Source organism: Mobula hypostoma, chromosome 4, assembly GCF_963921235.1.
Source record: "Mobula hypostoma chromosome 4, sMobHyp1.1, whole genome shotgun sequence".
NCBI lineage: Eukaryota > Metazoa > Chordata > Chondrichthyes > Myliobatiformes > Myliobatidae > Mobula > Mobula hypostoma.
This window is the reverse complement of record NC_086100.1, coordinates 191647146-191666078: the sequence shown is the minus strand read 5'-3', so window position 1 is coordinate 191666078 and position 18933 is coordinate 191647146. Positions and strand designations below refer to the sequence as shown.

Sequence of the window (18933 nt, the reverse complement as noted above, 5' to 3'; positions counted from 1 at the left end):
GTGCAAAAGACAACAAACTGCAAATTCAAAAAATAATAATACTAAACAAGCAATAAATATCCAGAACATGACTTGTAGAGTCCTTAAAAGTGAGTCCGTAGGCTGTGGAATCAGTTCAGTGTTGAGGTGAGTGAAGTTATCCTCTCTGGTTCAGGAGCCAAATGGTGAGGGTAATAACTGTTCCTGAATCTGGTGTTTCGGGACTTGAAGCTCCTGTACCTCCTGCCGGATGGCAGCCTCCATCTCCAAAGCCTCAGAACCGCATCACTGTCACCTCAGGTGGAGCGCCATGGCTCTGATGTTGCGCTGCGGAATCCCACCTGCATCGGTATGGTATCATCGCTGCGCTCCCTAACAATAACTGCATTCAATTGAATGCACGATTTAAGGCTTCATCCAGTGACTTGAAGCCTTAACAAGGCAGTTCCGCTCAGATGGCAAGAGTACGTTCATCATTTTATTCAAAATGAAATATTTTCAGATACTTCTGAACCGCGGGGATTATACGAAGACATGTCTTAAGTTATTCATTCACAAAATGTAGTATTTAGAACAGACCTAGATAGCACCGAACATGATGCCGAACTGATCTGCAATTTTTCTGCCTGTGTATCAGTCATATCTTTCCAATCTCTGTATATTCATCTGTCTAGCGACCTCTTAAACGCCCCTATTCTATCTGATCTCACCACTAATGTTACCGGGCGTGCATTTAAGGTTATATGGGGGTAAGTGCAAAGAATGTGTAGGGGTCAGGTTTTTTTTTAATACGGAGAGTGGTGCGTTTCTGTAATGCGCTGCCAGAGGCAGTGGAGGAGGTAAATGCGATAGAGGAGTTTAAGAGACGCCTCTATCCCCACCATTAGAGCCATGTCATCTCACATCTACCATGAGCAGGAGGTAGAGTAGCCTGAAGTCCAACATCACCAGGTTCAAGAACAGATACTTCCATTCAACCGTAAGCTCACCTGCACAAGCCTGAACACAGCAGCACTTTGACCACTTCGATCACTTCGCACTAGAATTCACTTTTTTTTATTCTAATCGTGTTTTCTTGTATAATTTATGCACAATTTGTTATTTTTGTGAATGCTATTTCTTTGATGCTGTGACTGCAACGCCGCTGCAAGAAGTAATTTATCGTACCTGCGTATGCATGTACTGCATATGACCTATATTGTCTGCCTGAACCGCATTTTCTCTGTAACTGTAACACATTACTATTCTGCATTTCTGTTACATTTTTCACTTGTACTGCTCAGTGCACTGGTGTGATTAAATGATCTGTATGCAAACCAAGTTCTTCACTGCACAGCAAGTAACCAATTTGCCAATTTAAACTCCATTTTGATTTCGGTTTTGGTAGTGGTACTAGTTTTGTGAAAGAAAAAAATGTGTTTAAAACAAATATTGAAGCTCTTTGAAACATGTGCTATAGATAAAGGGGGACTAGTAGATGTAGTATACTTGGATTTCCAGAAGGCATTTGATAAGGTACCATGTGAAGGAAGCAACAGGCCAGTTTAGCATAGACCTAGGGGAAAGCAATAGAAACTTTTGTTGAACACATTGGGACTTATTCAATGCAATCAGGCAAATTCGGCATAGTTTTGTGAAAAGGAAGTCACATTTGACCAATTTATTGGAGTTCTTGGAAATATTTATTTTATTTATTTAAAGATACAATGCAGAACAGTTTCATGTTAGACCAAGTTACACCACTCACCAATCCACCCATTTAACCCAAGCCTAATCACAGGGCAATTAACACTGTCCAATTAACCCACTAACTGGTACGTCATTAGACTGTGGGAGGAAACCAGAGCATCCAAAGGAAACCCAAGAGGCCACAGGAAGCAGCGGACTCTGGAATTGAACTCTAAACTCCAATTCCCTGACCTGTAAAGGAATTGTCTTAACTGTTACACATGTGCTAGATAAAGAGGAGCTAGTAAATGTAGTATACATAGATTTCCAGAAGGCATTTGATAAGATGCTGTTAAAAAAAAGGGGTTTTTTTTGGAGAAAATCAGCATCCATGGTGATAATTTTGTTATTTAATGGTGTTCAGTATCTGTGCCCAGAATTTCTGGACCATAAATTATAATGTCCTTTGAAGTTCCTGGGTCATAGTATATTCTATATCCACCTGAGATTGTTGACTTTATCATCACAACATTCAACAGCAATGTCTTGGTGCTGTAAAAAAATTCTGGATTAACTTTCTTCATGGTCATCTCCCTGAGTCCATGGCCTTTTACATAAATGTTGAGCATCCTGTACACTAAGACACAGGTCACAGATCTGGGAGTCCTACATTTCACAGAAGTATACAGAATGATCCTAGTCTTTCACAAAATCACTCATGCCACCCTGCAGTTCAGGATTACTGAGGTTTTAGTACCAATATTCCTCTTCATAATAATTCATAGATTCACAGCTCAGAGTGAGACCATTTGGCCCATCATATCCATGCCAGTGTCATGGAGCTATTTAGGTTGCACTCAGTTCCTGGGTCTTAGCCTAGAGCCCTGAAAGTTACTGATTCAGATAACTTCTAAATATTGACAAAACTTTCATCCCTTTTGTGGCAGTGAATTCAAAACCCACAAATTATTCTTCAGATAAAATATGTTTTTCTCATCCAGTCACTCTACCAATTAACATAAACACATGTCTGTTTTTTATCGGTCTCGCTGCCTAAGCAAGTTTCATCCAGGCATTTAATGTTGCAGGTTAGTCCCTACTTCATGTACTTTAAGTGACTCCTCTTCCCCAGCTCAAGAATGTTTAATGTCATTTCCAGTACACATGTAAAAGAGAATGAAATAATGATCTTTTTTAAGGAAACACACAATAGCTCTCCCCACCTCTGAACATCTCCAAGGAGCATTGCCACAGGAAAGCAGCATCCATTACCAAGGACCCCACCTTCCAAAACGTCCTCTTTTCTCACTGCTTCCATCAGGAAGAAGGTCCCACACCACCAGGTTTAGAAACAGTTATTACCCTTCAACCATCACGCTCCTGAACCAGTGTGGATAACTTCACTCACCTCAATATTCCACAACCTATGGACACAGTTTCAAGGACTCTATAATTCATATTCTCAGTGTTATTTATTCACTATTTATTTATTATTATTTTTCTATATTTTTTTGTATTTGCACAGTTCACCTTTTGCAAATTAGCTGTCTGTCAGTCTTTGTAAGTAGGCATAGAAACATAGAAAACCTACAGCACAATACAGGCCCTTCGGCCCACAGAGTTGTGCCGAACATGTCCCTACCTTAGAAATTACTAGGCTTACCCATAGCCCTCTATTTTACTAAGCTCCATGTACCTATCTAAAAGTCTCCTAAAAGACCCTGTCACATCCGCCTCCACCACCGTTGCCAGCAGCCCATTGCACGCACTCACTACTCTCTGAGTAAAACACTTACCCCTGACATCTCCTCTGTACCTACTCCCCAGCATCTTAAACCTGTGTCCTCTTGTGGCAACCATTTCAGCCCTGGGAAAAAGCCTCTGACTATCCACATGATCAATGCCTCTCATTATCTTATACACCTCTGTCAGGTCACCTCTCATCCTCCATCACTCCAAGGAGAAAAGGCCGAGTTCACTCAACCTATTCTCATAAGGCATGCTGCCCTATCCAGGTAACATCCCTGTAAATCTCCTCTGCACCCTTTCTATGGTTTCCACATCCTTCCTGTAATGAGGCGACCAGAACTGAACACAGTACTCTAAGTGTGGTCTGACCAGGGTCCTGTATAGCTGCAACATTACCTCTTGGCTCCTAAATTCAATTCCATGATTGATGAAGGTCAATGCACCATATGCCTTCTTAACCACAGAGTCAACCTGCGCAGCTGCTTTGAGTGTCCTATGTTTTTCATTGACTCTGTTGCATTTCTTTGTTTTACTGTGAATGTCTGCAAGAAAATGAATCTCAGGGTGGTAGGTGGTGACACAAATGTACTTTGATAATGAATTTATATTGAACTTTGATGGCATTATCTTCATCTGCAAGATGCCACAAAACATGGAAAATTCACACAGACTGCCACAAGTGATGGAGGAGTTAAAACTCCTGGAAGATTGAAAGCCAAGTGTAGTTTAAAAAAAAAACTGCAGATACTGGACACCTGAAGTTTTAAAAAAAACTGAAAATATTGGAAACACTCAGCAGGCAACGCAGTATCCATGGAGAGAGAATCAATATTTCAGGTTGAAGAAACCTCACATGAACAGGTTCTTTGACTAGATGTGTTACTAACTCTTTCTCTCTCTTTCCCACCCAACAGGTACAGCTTTATCTGCCGATGTTTTGCATAAATTTAATTGTCGATTTTCAGAATCTGCAATCCTTTTGGAGACTTTTTTGATACTACAGTGCAGTTCTGACTGTCAAAGTTCAACTGTCAAAGGATTATTTCCCAACACCGCCAAAGGGTAACCAAGCTTCTTGTAGCCTCCACCTATTAATCTCAGCCTCTGTTGCTACTTCCAATCTGTGTTCCTTCACCTGCCCATCACACCTTCTCACCTGGATCCACCAATCACTTATCCCACCACTTTCCCTCACCTTTTTATACCAGTCACTTCACCTCAACACTCAACTGATTCCATAACCTATGGACTTATTTTCAAGGATTCTACAACTTATTTTCTTTGTATCGTTTATTTACTATTTATTTTTTTCCCAGCTCAAGCTGGTAAAACCTGAGGTACAGGCATAGCCAAGCATGCTCATTTGTCAAATGCTAGGAACTTTTGGACTACACTAATGTGTTTAGTTTTGTGACTTTCTGGAGATTTACGTAAACATTGCTGTGTAGGCCTAATTGTGTAATGTTATTGTGTAGTGAATTTGGGATGATACCAGCTGTATGTATTACTATGGGGACAATGTATACCATGTTCCTGTACCATAGTCTTCCAATTTCCTCTTCTAATTCAGCTTACTTCTGATGTTTTTCACTTAGTGTTTGGAATGGCTATGTCTATTAATTAGTTGTTCTCGCTTTTTTATCCTATAATATTATAGCGAAGTACATGTATGTCACCATATACAACCCTGAGAACCACAGTTCACTGGCACCAACTTGTTGTATCCCCTGCCTTCACCCCCCCCCACCCCAATTTGCTATGTCTGGACGGTAATTATGGATGCGCTATCTGTAATATTTGATCAGATGTAATATAATTTGTGGGACTCTGACTATACAACTGGATCAGGCTTGCATTTATAGTAAGTTATGGTTTCTTTTATGAGCTTGTATTTTAAAGCAAGATTTCGGTGCATGATGTTAGTCACTTGACTGTACTGTGTAAGGAATCAGACTGAGTTAAACTGCTGCAGGATCCTGTTTCTGGTTTCTCTCTGTGTTTTCTACAGTTATCGCCTTGAATCTTTTGGTCTTTTATTATGTATTTTCGATAATTCTTTTGTGTTGCCATAAAGAATCCTTCCGTTTCTAGGAAGAGGTCTCTAACTGTGAGCCACGTGTTCAAAAATTCCTTGTTAACATCTAGTCTGTTCAGATCATGGGGTTTTCTTCCATGAAGGGCCATGCTCTTCCATTGGTTAACTTTTTCTTCTGTAGTGATTATTTCTTCATTTTTCTGGGCTGTGGTTTCATTTAACTTTCGTGGTGTGTACTTCTCAGAATTGCACGTGCTCATGTGGAGCGCTGAATCCTGTTGTCATTCATACGAAGATATCCTCGAACCAGGGGTTCCTAGCCTGGGTTCTATGGACCCCTTGTTTAATGGTATCGGTCCATGGCTTAAAAAAGTTTGGGAATCCCTGCCTTAGCTGTTTTATCTGACTATAATATAATTTTTAAAAATGTCTACTATTTCCCTTCTTCCTTCTGTCCTAGGTAGTGTTAATGTAAGTGCAGTTGAGTCTACTTTGTCATTTAATTTTTTATTTTCTTTGTAAATTTTCCAGATCGGTTTCGGATGCCAAAAGAATATGTTAATATGGGTATAGTGAAAGTGTTTATTGCCTTTGTTATATTTTTGCTATTGAACTCTGGCAGAGTTTCTTCAGCCCGGAAGTAAATTTTGTTTAAGTTTTTTCCCTTTATCGCAATATGATCTATTTTCTTTGCTTGTTGATACTTATATGTTTCATGTAAATCCACCAGTTATATTGTACCCTGCTGCTCTGTTTTATATTCTATTAGCTCCATTGCACCTTTCTTTATGTTTAATGCTCTGCATGTATCTAGACCAAAGGTCATGTTTATATCTTTAGAAAATAGTTCTACTATTTGAATTAATTGCTTTAGCTTTACAGATGAAAGAGTGTATAATTTCAAATCATCCATGCATGGAAGGTGTGTCAAAGTATAATTCGTTAGGATGTCTCTGATTTGATAGCCTATTTTCAACCAATTGAGTAAATTAGAGAGCGGGTTTAAAGCTAGACAGAACCACAGTGGACTTAGAGAGTCGCCCTGGACAATGCCTCGGTGTATTTTGATAATGGTGGTTATTCTTTTTTGGTTTTTAACAAATAGGGTGATTATAGTACACCAGCGCTTCATCAGATGTTGCAGGAATTTCACAAGTGTTGGGTGAAGTTGATATATATTAAGAGCTTTTATTAACCATGAGTATAGAACTAGATCAAATGCTCTTTGGTAATATAACAACATGAAAGATTTCTGCTTTTTCTCTGGGCTTGATTTAGAATTACAGAATCTATTATTAGTTGTTCTTTACATCCTTTCATACCCTTGTGGCATCATTTCTGCTCTTCTGAAAGTATATTGTGGTTATTATTTATTTTCTATTTGCACAGTTTGTCTTCTTTTGCACATTGGTTGTTTCTCTGTCTTTGTGCGTAGTTTTTGATTGATTCTATTGTATTTCTTTGTTTTCCTGTGAAAGCTCTTAGGGAGTTTTCTGGAGTTATGTTAATATAGCAGATATTAATTCAAACAAAAAACAGTCTTCAGTTCTTAATGTAAATTGTAAATTGTAAGCAGTAAATTGAAGTTAAAAGCAGGCCTTTGCCAATAAACAATACTCCCTGTGGAACAAAGACTATGAGATATGGCTTTCAAAATGGTGACCATGTGGCGCTTGCATCAGCCAAATGTTAAGACAATGAGGCTGTGTTAATTGGCCTACATCAATCCAGGCAACTGCGGCTTTAAGTGATTTTCACCATTGTAAACAAGTTCAGGGAAGCTTATTGACCAGACTGATGCAATCACATAGCTCTATCAATAGATGGGCACCTGGCTCTCTTTCCTCAGAACTTTTCAAATATCTGTGTTAATTAGTTTCTCCCAGCAGAGACATTTGAATCTTCAGAGGTGTCTTACCAACTACAAAGTGCTTCCACTGTAAATATGTACCTCAAAGGAACAATTTGTCAACCCAAAGAATTGAGGTAAACAATGTCATTGTAGTTATTGACATTATGTTGAAGCACTTACCGTTACCTGCTGTTTGCTAAGGGTATAAGAATCTGATGTATGTTGAGGTTGGGGGACCCTACCAAGATCCTCTTCAAGAGAATATCTATTTGTCATGATGAATAAAGACTTCCATATCTACAACTTCTCCAGTTTCTCCAGTGACAGTCAGTCTCAACAATGTTTGTAAGAAAATGTATCTCAGGGCACTTCAAGGCATCCACTAGTCTTGCGAGACCATGGATCTGCGCCTGGAAAGTCTTCACTCTCCAGGGCACAGACCTGGGCAAGGTTGTATGGAAGACGAGCAGTTGCCCATGCTGCAAGTCTCCCAATGTTGTCCAAGGGAAGGGCATTAGGACCCATACAGCTTGGCACCAATGCCGTCGCAGAGCAATGTGTAATTAAGTGACTTACTCAAGAACACATCACGTTCCCTCGGCTGGGGCTTGAACTCATGACCTTCAGGTAGCTAGTCCATTGCCTTAACCACTTGGCCACGTGCTCACACTATATGGTGACAAATGCATACTTTGATAATAAATTTACTTTGAACTTTGAACTCTACTCTTTCAGTCCAGATGAAGGGACTTGACACAAAATACCAATTGTCTATTTCCCTTTCCATATATTGCTTCACCTACTGAGTTCATCCAGCAGTCTTTTTTTTTTCTTTTGGCTCCAGATTCTAGCATCTCTAGTCACTCGTGCCTCTGACATCTTAATTCTGTTCATCCCTCCACAGACGCTGCTTGACTCTGAACATGCTCGCGGATAGCACGTTAGCACAATGGGTAACACAAAGCTTTACAGAACCGGTGACTAGGGTTCAATTCCCGCAGGAACCTGTAAGGAGTGTGACCATGTGGCTTTCCTCCGGGTACTCCAGTTTTCTCCTACAATCCAAAGATATACTGGGTGGTAGATTAATTGGTCATCGTAAATTGTCCTGTAATTAGGCTAGGATTAAATCAGAGGTTGCTAGGTGGCGTGGATCCTTGGACCAGAAGGGCCTGCTCTGTGCTGTATCTCAATAAATTAAAAATAAAATAAAATAAAACAATTTTTAGGTTATTTGTAAATCTCTTCTTCTTCTTTAGCCCCTCACTCCTACTGGGGAATAAGCCACTGGCAGCAGCTCACCGGAGTCCTCTGTCTTGGGCAGAACGTTGATTGGCCCCGTGATTTCTACGTTCACCTCAAAGCTTCAGCTGTCTTCTGGGCAAAGATCCTTCCTTTCCCAGGGATGAGGATTTGGATTTTTTTATTAGCGTTTCTCTAGCTCTGGGTTTTTAATGGGATGGGGTTGCTAGCCCCCTGCCCAACTCTCCTTCTTTTGTAGCGAGAACTGGGACCATCTCTGGCGGAGGCTTTTGAAAATTTAATCTCCTATTTTTCGATTGCACTCTTAGTGCATTGAATCATTGAAGTTATAATTCCAACGTGTGCCATCCAACTCAACAAGAATAAATATAAGACATTCTGCAGATGCTGGAAATCCAGAGTAACACACACAAAATGCTGGAGGACCTCAGCAGGTCAGGCAGCATCTATGGAAATGAATAAACAGTCGATCTTTCAGACTTAGACTCTTCAACAAGACCAATATTCCTTCTTCATTCACTCCATGAGTTGATTAAGTCAAGTTCCACATGCTTAAGTTAGGCTTTGAAAAAGTGTTAATGTTTTCGGTGATCCATTTTGATCCCAGTGTTCAGTAATCAGCATCACTGATGAATCTGTGGCTATGGATGTTAAACTCCATATTAAATTCTGGAGAAACTCACTGATCTTTTGAGGATTTCAATTTCATCCATTTTGCCTGCAGAAACGGAAAATCTTTGGCATATGGATACAATTAGTATTAATAAAGATTTTTATCATTAATAATGTATAGTTTTGATATGTTAATATTACTTATAAATCTGACAGCCCCCGTTATGGTTAATTAATGAAAAATGGATCATTAAGAGCAACATGTAATAATACTTGTGAATTATTAATCATTGGTAAGGGCATCATTTTAATATCAAAATGAAGAGGTGATTATATTAATTATCAGAAGGAGTTTCAGTAGGAGAATGAGTGAAAAGGATTGAAAATAAAGATGTCTGGTTACAGTCAGAGCAAGTACAACATGTGGCATAGCAATTAGCGTAATGCTTTACAGTGCCAACTGTAAGATTGGGGTTCAATTCCTGCCGCTGTCTGTAAGGAGTTTGTACGTTCTGCCCATTACCGCGTAGTTTTCCTCCAAGTGCTCCAATTTCCTCCCACATTCCAAAGATGTCCTCTTAGGTTTAGTGAGTTGAGGGCGTGCTATGTTGGTGCTGGAAGTGTATCGACACTCTCCAGGCTGCCCCTAGTACAATCCTCACTAAATTGATTTGACACAAACAATACATTTCACTGTGTGCTTCAATGTACATGTGACAAGTAAAACTAATCTTTATTGTTACCTTTGTCATCTCAACTTTTAACACTTATCTGGTTAACAGTTTAACCAGGTTAAAGCAGATTTCACAAAGTTACTGGAAAGATCCTTAAAAGTAATAATATAAAAAGCAAAATGATTATGTGATTTTGATATTATCATTGATATTAATTGGAAGCAGGCATTGAAATCTTGTTAATTAATGATGGAAACATTTAATTAAAATGCAAATGTTTACCTTCCTGATTGAAAAGAATCTACAGAGTCGTTATCTGTTACATAGCAGATTAATTACAGACTGACAACAAGAACATAAGAGACTGGCATGCGTTATCAAAGTATTTAAAATGTCCCAAGGTGTTCTGCAGAATCATTATCAAAACAAAATTAAATACTCAGCCTTGTACTATCCAGGATAATTAAAAGTTTGATCTATGTTTTATGAAGTATCTTAAGAAAGGGAAAAAAGTTGGCCAAATTCATGGGAAGTTTGTTTCACAAAAAAAAACCCATCTTATCCAGATTCATCATGGCTTGGTATTGCAGTAATTCTGCCCTAGACAGCAAGAAATTGCAGAGATGAGAACACAGCCCAATCCATGGGGAGAAGCTGTCTCCTCTCCTTTGACTCTGTTCACACTTTGTGCTGGCTCGGGGAAGCAGGCAATGTGATCAAGGGCCCGTCCAACCTCAGTCATTCTCTCTTTTCCCCTCCCATATTGGGCAGAAGATCCAAAAGCTTGTGAACACATATCACACAAATGGACTGAAATCCCTGGTTTGATGAGTGATTCTTAACCTCACAACCTAACTCATTACGGCCTTGCGGATCATTGTCTACCTGCACAGCACCTTCTCAATAACTGCTATACGTTATTTCTTCATTCTGTGATTGTTTCCCCTTGGCCAGCCTCAATGCACTGTTGTAATGAGATGATCTATATGGAAGTTATAGGGATGGCGGGATGGAGATACACCTCTACCAAAGGAGGTGTAAGGTGATCCTTCCTTCCACTACCCTGCAGGTCACCCTTGGGCAAGGTGTAGCACCTGCTTAGCCCCCCAATCAGGGTCACGTGAGGCCATGGGAGCAGGTGGTGGATGGTCATATGAGCAGATGGTGCAGATCACAGGTCCTGGTTATGCGACCACTGACGCCAGGCAGACAACCTCTGAAGAATATTGATAATGGCTGAGGTCACCCGTCTTGTGAAGACACAGCCCAGAAGAAAGTAATGGCACATCACATCTGTAGAAAAATTTGTCAAGAACAACCATGGTTACGAAAAGCACAAGATCCCCTATGTCACATGACATGGCACATAATGAACAAACAATATTGACGGTATGCAAAACAATACTTTTTCACTTTTCTTGTTTTATGCAACAATAATAAATCTATTTATCAATTTACAAATTTACTGTATATATTCCCCAGTGAGTGCAAGAAGAGTGTGGCAAGATCTGTTGGTAGAGCATGAGACTCTTAATCTCAGGGTCGCAGGTTTGAGACCCATGTTGGGCGATGCTCTCTTTAACTTTCCTCTGTCCCTGGGGAACATTCCCAATGTTTCTCCCCTCTACCTTTTTATATAAGCTATCTCTTCTCTACAAGCAAGAGAAAATCTGCAGATGCCGGAAATCCAAGCCACACACACAAAATGCTGGAGGAACTCAGCAGGCCAGGCAGCACCTCTTCACAAGGGCAAATTGTCGAAGTTTTGGGCGAGACCCTTCAGCAGGACTGACCCTCTATCTAATTTTCCAGATAAATGGCCTCGACCCAAAACGTGGACTGTCAAAGACAGTAAATTATTATCAGAGTACGTACTGTGTATACTTCCCTGAGATTCATTTTTTCCTGTCACTGTCTGTAAGGAATTTGTACGTTCTCCCAGCGCCCACATGGGTTCCGTCCGGATGCTCCAGTTTTTCCTCTTCCAGTCCAAAGGCGTACCGGTTGGTAGGTTAATTAGTCATTTTAAATTGTCCTGTGATAAATAAAAATAAAACAGGTGTCTTACAATTTATCTTGCTGGACTCAAAAGGAGTTCACTATATCAAGACCTTGCTAGCTCTCTCAGAGCAATCCTAAAACATCCCCCCCCCACTTCCCTCCAATCTCTTATATGTATCCATCAACCAGTTCCTGACTTCCTCAGAACCTACATCAGGGGTAACATAGAGTGGCGGTCAGCTAAGCTACCCACCAGCATGACTTATGGAACATGGGCAGAACCAAAGCACCTTTAAGAGAGTCCAAGCACAGTATGTAGAATAGTATAGCACAGGCAAGGGACATTTGGCCCGCAATGTTGTGTTGAATCTACTAAATTTGTAATCAAATGACCAACTAAACTAATCCCTTCTGCCTACACAATGTCCATATCCTTCCATTACCCTCACAGTCATCTGCCTATCTAAACGCCTCTTAAAAGTCCCTACTGTTTCTGCCTCTACCACCACCCCAGCCAGTGCATTCTCGGCACCCTCCACTTCCTGTGTAAAAATAAAGTGCCCCTCACATCTCTTTTGAACTTACTCCCTCTCACCTTAAATGCATATTTTCTAGTGTTAGACATTTCGTTCGATCGTTCGTTATCTGCTGTGTCGTAAGACGTGGGTGATCATGGTCACATGACCATGATTGTTCTTGGCAAATCTTTCTACTGAAGTGGCTTGCCATTGCCTTCTTCTGGGTCAGTGTCTTTACAAGATGGGTGACCCCAGCCATTATCAATACTCTTCAGAGATTGTCTGCCTGGCGTCAGTGGTGGCATAGCCAGGACTTGGGACATGCACCAGCTGCTCATACGACCATCCACCACCTCCTCCCATGGCTTCACATGACCCTGATTGGGGGGGCTAAACAGGTGAAGATATTTCAACCACAGGAGAAAGATATTGTCTGTCCACTCTATCTATGCCTCTCATAATCATATAAATCTCAATCAGACCTCCCCTCAGCCACTGCCGCGCCAGAGATAGCGGCCCAAGTTTCTCCCAGCCTCACAGGGAGAACAGGCAGGCGCCACGTGGAGGCGTTAGAATCAATCCCGGGCAACCGGCACTGTGAGGCGACAGCTCTGCGTGGAGCAGAACTGTCTGTGAACACTTGTGTTGTGCTGACTGCATAATATGTTCACAGCTTAACTGCTCTGTTTCCCACAGAACAGCAAAGAGCGCAATTCAAAAGTACTTCAATAGCCTTAAAGTGCTTTGGGATGTCCTCAATCCATGAAAGAAGCTATATAAATGCAAAATGATTCTTGTGGGAGATATTGACAGGGTTGTGAATAAGTTGGATGCAAAAAGAGAATAATATATGAGAACTAATGGCAGAATAATGCATGCGGCTGTTAAATATGGAATAATGTATGGAACAGTACACTGACAGTGATATATTGAAGAGAATTACTGATATAACAGTCCAGGGGAGAATTACAGATGAGAGAGCTGAAGACGGCATTAGGTATATGAGCGTGTTACAGTCTGTAGTGTTATCGGCTTTTATTACCTGAATGAGTAATACAATTGTGTTCGATTTAATTTACACCAATTTTAATCTCTTGCATTTCCACTTTTAATTATTAAAGACAGGGCTAATGATACCTGGACACTTTATTTTATACTGGGGGGGAGGGAGGTTTGTTGTCATGCTGTATGAGATTTGGCTCTGTATAAGTTCATCAATATTAAGAAATATCTGGGAGTGGATTGCCAATTATTCACTGAGCAGGTTCACAGACTCCTGGTACGGTAGCGTAGTGGTTAGCACTATGCTTTACAGTACACACGACCTGGGTTCAATTCCCGACACTGCCTGTGAGGATAATGTACGCTCTCCCCCCGACCCCGTGGGCTTCCTCTGGCTGCTCCGGTTCCCGCTCACATCCCAAAGGTTAATCGGTCATTGTAAATTGTCTCGTGACTGTGCTAGGGTTCAATCACGGGATTGCTGGCCAGCACAGCTCGAAGGCTGCAAGGGCCGACTCCACGCCGTGTGTCAATAAATAAATATCAGAAGGTTGATGACTTAAAAGGAGGCTAGGTCTAAAGACTAGCAGGTCCCCTGTACTCAATGGGTATGAAGGACAATGGATGCAAAGGTTATGATCTCCTGAAATTTCCCAGACTCCAGAAATGTCACAGCAGACTGGAAAATTCTAAACATGACACCACTTTCCAAGGACAGATGGAGATAAGAGCCTGACATAATCATAAAAATAAAGCTGGGATCTATTGTTCAGCAGCAGGCAAGGAAAGGCATAATTTTATCGAAATGAGTCAAAATGAATCAGAGTCGGGTTTATTATCACTAACGTACAGTACTGTGCAAAAGTCTTAGGCACATACAGATAGCTAACACTTTTGCACAATACTGTAGTAAAATCATGTATTGCACTGTACTGTTGCCACTAAAAAAACACATTTCATGACATATGTGAGTGATGATAAACCTGATTCTGATATGGGTCTCTATTATGGACTGAGAGTGGGAAGGAGGCAGGGAGAAGGGAATCATGGTTGGGAAAAGGGGAAGGGAGAGGGTAGGGAGTGGGAAGCACTGGCAAGACATTCCGAAATGATCAGTAAACCATTGTCTGGAATCAAGTGACCTTGCCCGGTGTCTCAGGGCTGGGTGTGTCTGCATCCAAGCTGCCCCCTCCCCCTGACACTTCTTCTCTGCCACCAGTCACCACACCCCCCGCCACCCCCGTGGCACTCCACCCTCATCATTCCCACCATCCTTTGCTCCCGCCAGGTTTACAGACTCGCTCTCCGCTCCACATAGACAAATACAGTACTGTTCAAAGGTCCTGGGCATCCGAGCTATATATATGCGACAAAATATTTTGCACAGTGTTGTTGCTTTGCGGCAACAGATAAAAGTCTATAAATTACAAATGGAAATTTATATTTAAACAGTTAATAAGTACTGCAGAAAGTGAATGTAAATAGTGAGGTAGTGTTTATGGGCTAATTGTCCATTCAGAAATCTGATGGTGGAGGGGAAGAAGCTTTTCTTAAAGCACTGAGTCTTCAGGCTCCTATACCTGTTCCTCGTTGGCAGCAATGAGAAGAGGGCATGTGGGTCCTTAATGATGGATGCCGCCTGCTCGAGGCATCGCCTGTTGAAGAAGTCCTCAATTTCGGGGAGACGAGTGTCCATGATGGAGTGGCTGAGCCAGCAGCCCTCTACAACTTTTTCCCGTCCTGTGCAGTGTCCCCTCCATACAACATGGCGTTTCATGGAAAGGAAATTAAGTTTGGCAAGTTTGTTAGAGTTATTTGAGGATACACCCAGATAAAGAAAACAGAACCTGTGAATGCAGGGAACTTGGATTCCCAAAGGTCACTCTGTACGATCCCAGAGCAATGGAAGGGACACTGGGGAAAACATTATGAAGAATAGTTTTATTATTGTCACACAGTTGCAGTGAAAATAAATGTCGAGAACATGAGATGGAGAATCCTTGAAAGTGAGTCCATAGGTTGTGGGAACAGTTCAGGGTTTCGGTGAGTGAAGTTATCCATGCTGGTTCAAGACCCTGATGGTTGAGGGGTAGTAACTGTTCCTGAACCTGGTGGCGTAGGTTCCGGGGCTCCTGTACCTCCTTCTTGATGGCAGCGATGAGAAGAGAGCATGGCCTGGATAGTGGTGGTCCTTAATGAAGGAAGGTGCTTTCCTTTGACAGTGCTCCTTATTGATGTGCTCATTGATAGGGAGGGCTTTACACATGATGGACTGGGCCATATCCATTACTTTTTGTAGGATTTTCTATTCAAGGTCATTAGTGTGTCTTTCCCAGGCTGTGATGCAACCAGTCAGTACTTTCTTATTGCACATCTATAGAAGTTTCATCTGAATAACCACTGAACCTCTTGACCATGTCTGCATGCTTTTATGCGCTGCTTTGCTGCCAAGTGATTGGTTGATTAGATATGTGCATTAATGAGCAGGTGTACAGGTGTATTTAATAAGGTGACCACTGACTGTGCAATTGGTAATTATTTTGCTTGTGACACATGTGACGTGAAGAGTGTCAGGGATACTCTCCGCTTCGAGAGATGGCTTTGCATGCCATCCATACCGATCATTTCATCACAACAGTACACTGACAGTAGAAGGGAAGGGCAATAGTGGATTGTAGGATACAGTGTTACAGTTACACAGAAAATGTATCGTAGGTAGACAATAAAGAGCAAGGGCAACGACAAGGTAGACTGTGAGGTCAAGTGTTTGTACAAGAGGTCCTTTCCAGAGTCTTATAACAGTGGGATAGACACTGTGGAATGTCTTTTCAAGCTTTTGAATCTTCTTGATGGAAGGCAGGAGAGAAGAGAATGTCCAAGCTAGAAGGACTATGTTGGTTTCTTTCCCAAGGCAATAGGGGGCATAAACATAATCCATGGAGGGAAGGCTGGTTTTCATGGTGGATTGAGCTGTGTCCAAACCTCTCTGTGATTTTTTTTTGTGGTTTTGGATAGGGCAGTTGCTATGCCAAGCTGTGATGAAGCTGGAAAGGATGTTTTCTATGGTGAGGGTCAATGGGGACCTTGACCTCCTGAGGAAGGAGAGACTCTTGTGTTTACACAGATAGCGTACAGCCTCCGTTTGAGTTAAGGGTTTATTTTCACAACGGGCATTTGCAACTAGTGTAGTACTACATGGGATAGTGCTGTGACCTTAACTATTTTCATTAAATAGCTTTGCTTATGATACAATAATACGTGAGGATGCAACTTGTGTGAAGGACAGAAAGAGACTATAAATAGATTTTGTTAGATTAAGTGAGCGGCTAAAAATATTTGCTGGGTACAGTATAAATGCGAGGTCGTTCACTTTGTCAGACCTTAGGTCGAAGGACCTATTTCTGTTCTGTACTGCTCTATGACTTTGTGACTCTATGAGTCATTGTGAACCAACATGACGGTGAAGATTAAGAACAGATCACCTTTGACCATTTGAATTGTGGAGTAAGCTCCCATGGCTGACTGTGGCTCTTATTTAATATGTTTGTATCTTCTCTCTAACTATACTTTGTATCTTAGCCTCAACATCAATCTCAAAGTCTTATTATTTTCCTCATTCTTCGTCTTCCACTTTTATATATCTGTGCTCCAGAATCTCACTTGCTCTCAGTACCAGGGTTTCAAAGTTAAAATGCAACATTCACATACTCTCTCTCTCTCTCACACATTCTCTCTCTCTCTTTAGAACCATAGAACCATAGAACACTATAGCACAGAAAACAGGCCATTTGGCCCTTCTAGTCTGTGCTGAAACTTTATTCCACTAGTCCCATTGACCTGCAGCCAGTCCCTAATCCTCCAGACCTCTCCCATCCATGTACCTATCCAATTTATTCTTAAAACTTAAGAGTGAGCCCATATTTACCACATCAGATGGCAGCTCGTTCCACACTCCCACCACTCTCTGAGTGAAGAAGTTCCCCCTAATGTTCCTCCTGAACCTTTCCCCTTTCACCCTAAAGCCATGTCCTCTCGTATTTATCTTTCCTAATCTAACTGGAAAGAGCCTACTCACGTTTACTTTGTCTATACTCCTCATAATTTTGTAAACCTCTATCAAATCTCCCCTCATTCTTCTACACTCCAAGGAGTAAAGTCCTAACCTGTTCAATCCTTCTCTGTAGCTTAACTCCTGAAGACCCGGCAACATCCTAGTAAATCTTCTCTGCACTCCTTCAATCTTACTGTATCTTCCCTATAGTTAGATGACCAGAACTGCACACAATACTCCAAATGTGGCCTCACCAGTGTCTTATACAACCTTACCATAACGTCCCAACTCCTATACTCAATACTTTGATTTATGAATGCCAGAATGCCAAAAGCCTTCTTTACAAACCTGTCTACCTGTGACGCCACTTTCAGAGAGTTATGTATCTGAACTCCCAGATCCCTTTGTTCCTCCACACTCCTCAGTGCCCTACCATTTACTGTGTATGTCCTACCTTGATTTGTCCTTCCAAACTGCAACACCTCACACTTGTCTGCATTAAATTCCATCTCCCATTTTCTGGCCCATTTTTCCAGTTGGTCCAGATCCCTCTAAGCTTGGAAAGCCTTCCTCACTGTCCACAATGCCTCCAATCTTAGTGTCATCAGCAAACTTGCTGATCCAATTTATCACATTATCATCTAGATCATTGATATAGACAACAAACAACAATGGTCCCAGCATAGATCCCTGAGGCACACCACTAGTCACAGGCCTCCAGTCTGAGAAGCAATCATTCACTACCACTCTCTGTCTTCTCCCACACAGCCAATTTCGAATCCAGTTTACAACCTCTCCATGGATACCTAGTGTCTGAACCTTCTGAACTAACCTCCCATGTGAGACCTTGTCAAAGGCCTTACTGAAGTCCATGTAGACAATGTCAACAGCCTTTCCTTCATCTACTTTCTTGGTAACCTCCTCGAAAAACTCTACAAGATTCGTGAAACACGATCTACCACGCACAAAGCTGTGCTGACTATCCTTAATCAGCCTTTGGCTGTCCAAATATTTGTATATTCGATCTCTCAGAACACTTTCCAATAATTTACCTACTACTGATGTCAGGCTCACCAGCCTGTAATTACCTGATTTACTTTTGGAGCCTTTTTTAAACAACGGAACAACATGACCTACCCTCCAATCCTCCGGCACCGCACCCGTGGCTAAGGACATTTTAAATATTTCTGCCAGGGCCCCTGCAATTTCTGCACTAGTCTCTCTCAATGTCCGAGGAAATATCACGTCAGGCCCGGGAGATTTATCTACCTTTAATCGCTGTAAGGCAGCAAGCACCTCCTCCTCTTTAATCCCTATATGTTCCATGACACTACTGCTTGTTTCCCTTCCTTCCATATACACTATGCCAGTTTCCTGAGTAAATACTGATGAAAAAAAACTGCTTAAGATCTCCCCATCTCATGAGGCTCCACACATAGACGACCACTTTGATCTTCTAGGGGACCAATTTTGTCCCTTACTATCCTTTTACTCTTAACATACTTGTAGAAACCCTTCGGGTTTACCTT

At 41.4% G+C, this 18933-nt stretch overlaps 1 long non-coding RNA gene across 1 annotated transcript in view; it reads right to left on the bottom strand.

Moving 5' to 3' along the window:
- Positions 1 to 9965: 9965 nt before the first annotated feature.
- Positions 9966 to 18933, bottom strand: part of LOC134345010 (uncharacterized) — a 21177-nt gene continuing 12209 nt past the window's right edge. Inside the window, exons 2-3 of the long non-coding RNA XR_010017590.1 lie at positions 11708 to 11867; positions 9966 to 11125 (exon numbers count right to left, since the gene is read on the bottom strand). This is a non-coding gene — a long non-coding RNA (uncharacterized LOC134345010). The remainder of the gene's footprint in view (positions 11126 to 11707; positions 11868 to 18933) is intronic.